This window comes from Pinus tabuliformis, chromosome 8, assembly GCF_031772625.1.
Source record: "Pinus tabuliformis cultivar Carrire ecotype Pingquan chromosome 8, CPIR1, whole genome shotgun sequence".
Taxonomy (NCBI): Eukaryota; Viridiplantae; Streptophyta; class Pinopsida; order Pinales; family Pinaceae; genus Pinus; species Pinus tabuliformis.
In genome coordinates this window covers 1,793,242,721-1,793,248,423 of record NC_142294.1, presented here as the reverse complement: position 1 = coordinate 1,793,248,423, position 5,703 = coordinate 1,793,242,721, and the positions used below count along the sequence as shown (strand labels likewise).

Sequence of the window (5,703 nt, the reverse complement as noted above, 5' to 3'; positions counted from 1 at the left end):
TTTTGGATCTCCAAGGTCCGAAATTGCTTCCTGTGGTAACCCTCTGAGTAATCTTTCTAACCAAGCAAATCTAATAAAGATTAGATTCTCTAATGAAGAGTTATGCCAAATCTCCCATGATAACCTGAGTATAGATTGGTTCAATAGAGCGAACTTGTATGATGTGCTGCAAGTCACTGTTTCAACCTTAGGTTCTGAAAATGCTACCCAAAAAACTACAGTCTGTCCTATTTCTATAACTTCTTACTAAAATTCAATCTAATGCTCAAAGCGAACATTATGACGATTTTCCCAAGGTCACCTGTTTGGAATGTAATTCAGGGGTCTTCAAAAACCTTAAATTCCTCAAATTATATCTCTGCAAATATAGCAAAACAAGATCTGAAATTCAGGCTCGAGGTTCAGTGAGATTTCTTCTCAAATGGGTTTTCTTTAGCTTATGAAACGTCGCAAAAAAAAGTTATAGAGAAAATTCCACGATGACCTGTTTGAAGCAGTGAAACCCTAGAATCCAAAGCTCTAATACCAAATGTTGTGAAACCAACTCACAAAAAGATAGAAAAGATAGATCAATGCCTTAGAAATAATCCTGTTTGAGCGGGAAACCTCCTTTACATTACACAAATGAACAATTCTTAGATGATTCAAATGACAAAACCGTCTTTCTATATATAGGAGTCTAAGGGGTCACAATATAACCAAAGCCTACCTAACAATAATAATATAAAGGCACAAAAATAAAAATAATGGGATTCTATAGAGCACAATAATAACAATATGGGGACAATAGGGACACAACAATAACAATAAGGGATACAACTACAATAGTAATGGGGGAATCACTAATATTATAGGGACCTAACATTGGATAACAAATACCTCTCCAACATGACTCTGACATGACACAAGTAGAAGAGCTTCATCCACAAGAGTGAAATATATCAAATATAAAACCATGCACCAAGATCTGGAAAGTGACATGATGAGTAACTCTAAAACGAAGGGCATCAATGTCAAACGTAATTAAACTAGACTTTAAGGGCTTAGCCCCTTCAATAGCAGCCAATACGGATTTTCATTGCTTAACACCTAAAGTCCCATAATACATAAAACCATAGAAACATTATTATTAAATAGAGGTGTAACAATGAGCTCCATTAGTGATATAATCACCAAGATGTGGGAACCACCATACTTGAAGCTAGACAAACAATTATAAGAATATGATCTCTCTCTTGCATGTCCTTCTACTCATGATCATGGCCCCAACCGCCCAACTAGGGCCATGAGGATGGTCGACCACTCGACATCTAATGAAAGGACCTCTTAGTATTAATGTTGTTTGCATTTTCCACTAGATGCATCAAGGAAAGATATTCATTTTAAACTAGCTACTTGGAAGAAGCAGTGGCTTTCAAGTTGCATCTACACATCAACCATATATGAAAGGGAGGAAGTAGATAAATGTTTACTAACAACATGTAGACTTAAGTAAAAAGGAAATAAGGTATAGACTTAAGTAGCCCAAAATGAAAAATAAATAAATCAAATAAGCATGTCCAAGTTGTCAATTACACATTGTTACATATTATTATAATATCAAAAACATAAAATGTAGTATTCATTATAATAATAAGGATATTTCAAAAGGCATTTCAATGGCATATTTCATAAAAAGGCACCATTATCTAATACACGACACTCATTTTCCTTATAAAATTTTATTATCAAAATATAAGGGAGCTATGTTTGCAACAAAAATTAGATGGAAACTGGGTTTTTTAACAATGCTATGAACATTGATGGGAAAATCCAAAAGTGGATGTTGTTTTTTTTTTTTTTCGGCAAAAATAAAAATAAATGTGCCTTTTTATTAAAGAATACACATTTTAACAATGTATAATTGGGAAAATAATATTTTTTTATAGAAAGAATATGGAAAAGGAAAGAAAAAAATGTATAATTGGGAAAATAATATTTTTAATAAAAAAAATATGGAAAAGGAAAGAAAATATTCTATAGAGACATATAAATAAGAAGATAAAATATTCTATGTGATGAATTTTTGGAAAAGATTTTTCAAAATAAAATCTGATGAATTAAATGATATCACTATGAAGCAAATCAATGAAAAACTCAATCATTTGAAATATATGCCTTTAAGTGTAGTGAAAGATAAAGAGTCCACGGAAATTCTATATTTAGTTAATAATAATGTGACATTGAATATCACATTTTATTTTATTTAGTTAATAATAATGTGAGATTAAATATCAGATTTTATTTTATTTTTTTAGTTTATGACATTGTCACTTATTATCAAAATTATAAAATAGAGTGATCCTTAAAATAATCACAATTCTTCAAAATAAATTTTAATGGCTTATTTTATTAAAAATACACTATAAAGAAATTATTTTAATAGTTTATTTTTTATTTTATTTTTAGAAATTATGCAATATTTTAACCATATAAATCTGAAAACACTTTTTCTATATTGATGTAAAAATAGTTATATAAATAAAATTAACTCAAATCATTAAATTTTAATTATAGAATAATTTAAAAATATAAAAGTCAATCATAATATTCTTTAATCATTGCAAAACATATAGTCGCTTATAATTCAAGAAAAATAATTCACATTGTGGTGTGCATGTATTAACTCGGAAGATAACAAGTCAAATGAAAGATATAATACACAAAACATAATGTTATCCTTACGGATCCAAAGGATATAATGTACAAAACATTATGCTGTCCTTAGTGATTCAAATGCAAGAAAAATGTCCAATATAAAATAAAACAAAATTAACCATGAGTTGAAATTTAATCACTGCAAAACATATAGTCACGCATAATTCTCACAAAAAACCATGCACATTATGGTGTGCATGTATACAAGGATAATAGGTTGCAAAATATTAACTTCGAAAATATAAGATGACTAATGCACACAGTATTCTGTGGTTACTAATCCAAAATCAAGTAAAATGAAGGATATAATGCACGCAGCATTCTGTGGTTACTAATCCAAAATCAAGTAAAATGTCCAAGATAAAATAAAACAAAATTAACCACGAGTTGCACTACAGATTTGCTTTCAACTTGCATCTCAATCAGCGATTCTAGGCTATATATCTCAATAAATTAGAGTTTTTATTGTCACGTTCCAGGTACTCCTTTGAGATCAAGTTCTGAATTCGGGCATTAATTGCTTTAAATTCGGGCTTGAACGTGTTTTGGAGCTGTTCAACACACTCACTCAATAGTTGTTGCTCAGGTAAGATTTTTCTAGCCTTCATGATGCGAACTATTGCTGCATCTATTGACCACTGTCTGTCTTCTTTTACATTTTCGATCACTTTATTCCTCTCATTCACATTCACCTCTGTAAGTGGAATCTTAATCTTCTTCAACTTGTGAGAAAAGGCAGGGTTGAATTCAAACTTATCAGTTGTAGATATTGTTGCAGTGCTAGGTTCCTTTACAAGAATCTTATACTTGCCACATGAAACTGAATGCAGTACTCGAATAACATCTTCATCTTCCAAATTTAGTTGAGATTTAATTTCTTCATAGCTCAGCTTTATAGCTTCATTGAACAGCAATAGCAGAACTGCTTGGTATGTTGTTACTGCCAATTCTATTACCGTGGTGTCAAATTTGGAGATGATGTCACAGGTCCCCAAGGGGTATACCCATGTAAGTGTACGATGTTTATATCTCAGAGAATAAAATTCCTGAAACTTGACAAGGCATGCAGCCATCTCAGAAGGCAGATAAAGATTGGAAGACTTGCAAGTTGGCCAATGTGTAGGATTCAATATTGTAACATCCAAAATTAGTTTCAGATTGTTATTTGCAGAATTGTTAAACTCAGCTTTGATTTCTTTAGAAACAACGAAATCTTTAACCATGCCCTCCATTTTTGATATGAGAATTGAACCACAGGGCTCCTTCAACTTCGACAATTTGTTCTGCTCATAATCAATATTTACACCTCTATCATGCAACAATCTCTTAGCTAAGTATTTCCTGCAAAATTCCACAAATAAATCTTTATCACTTACATAGTGAACAAGTTCTACAACCTTTTCAAACAGACTCTCAATATTATCATCATCGGTCCTTTTCAGACTGCCGCCCTTCTTCAGTAAATTATCCCAAAAAGCTGCAAACAACTCTTCACTTGTGGTTCCTCCAACTCTTTTATTGCAAATTACCACCACAGCTTCGTGCAGAGCTTGAGAAATGGATTTATCCTTTTGAAATTCATGCTCAAAATAACCCACATACTGGTCATAGATTTCAATGACCTTCTCTAGGAATTCAAGTCCCTGTATTCTTGTACTGCTTGATGAGTTATTGTTCCTAGTTGTGTGTTCTGTGCATTTGACTAAGTGTATGACCCGGCTAATTATATGTTGTTGAAAAATACTTGCCACTGGTTGGAGACCATTGGGGATTTTACAAAATAACCTGTAAATCCTAGAAATATCAATTTTCTTATCATCCCTAAGCAGGGCATCGAAACCTGAATCATGTTTCCCTAAAAGTTGAATTTCATAACGGGCAAGTAGTTCATTTTGGACCATCTCTAATAACGCATTCTTGCTGCTGGAGTGCAAATAATTGCCAACTCTGTGCTCCTCATTCTGCAAGCACTCTTCAGCCTTTACCATATATTGTGGACAAGAATACTCCGAAATCCATAAAGCAGCCTTTCGAGCATAGTAAATTCGAGTATCCTCAAACATAAAATTTTCAAAATTGTTCACGTAGTAATCTAGGTGACCATTACCAATTTCCAGATACATGTCCACAAATTTTCTTAACGATGTACTATCAACCTGCTCTCCCTCGCGCTCTCGCTTAATCAAATCGAACACAACATTCTTGAGATTAATGTGTGTGTCATCAGGCAGAGCCTCTCGGAAACACATCAACCCAACTTCTCTTAGAGGGAGTCTGTCAGTCCAAAGGATGTGGTAAATCAAATAATAGAACATGCCAGACATGTAACGAACGAAGGCCTTGTAATTTTCCCAGTGTTTCAGGAATTCTTTTAGCAAGAGCTCATCATGTTGTTCCCTTAATGCTGGTAAAACTACGCAAGAGATGTACTCTTCAAGCGACTTCTTGTAAATATCGTAAAGTTGATGCGAGTAATTTTCACTTTTGCTTTTGTAAGCGTTATGGCTGCACATGTTGTAGATAGTTTCATAAATTCTGAAGTACTCATCCAAATGTAACTCATCGCTACAATTAGTACCTTCCAACTTGTTTCTCAATTTTTGGATACCAGTAGAGACCACAGCCAATCCTTCTTCCCATGTTATAACTCGCCTCTCCATTATTATATTTCTCGTAACAGTAATATTTCGTAGATATTATCTTTCGTCCCACCCTTCGATTGTCTGCCTGCAAAGATTTCACAGAATAACTGTATCAACTAAAATATGATATAAGTGTCAACGATTTTGTTCATATCAATTTATAGGAGACTTAATCGTTATAGTGTTCTTTTCTGGCCAGAATTTAGTTGCGCAGACATGATTAAGTGGGTTGGTTAAATATACAGCTCTACAAGGCCAAATAAATAGCTCTAGATTTATCTTTATTAAATCCATTTGTCAATAGCTCTACATGGGATGATGCAAAATTTATATTAAATTTAGGAAAGCATAACATTAACTAGGG

At 32.8% G+C, this 5,703-nt stretch overlaps 1 pseudogene; it reads right to left on the bottom strand.

The window, feature by feature from the left end:
• Positions 1-3,128: 3,128 nt before the first annotated feature.
• On the bottom strand, positions 3,129-5,357 carry LOC149243395 (cullin-1 pseudogene; annotated as a pseudogene).
• Positions 5,358-5,703: the final 346 nt, after the last annotated feature.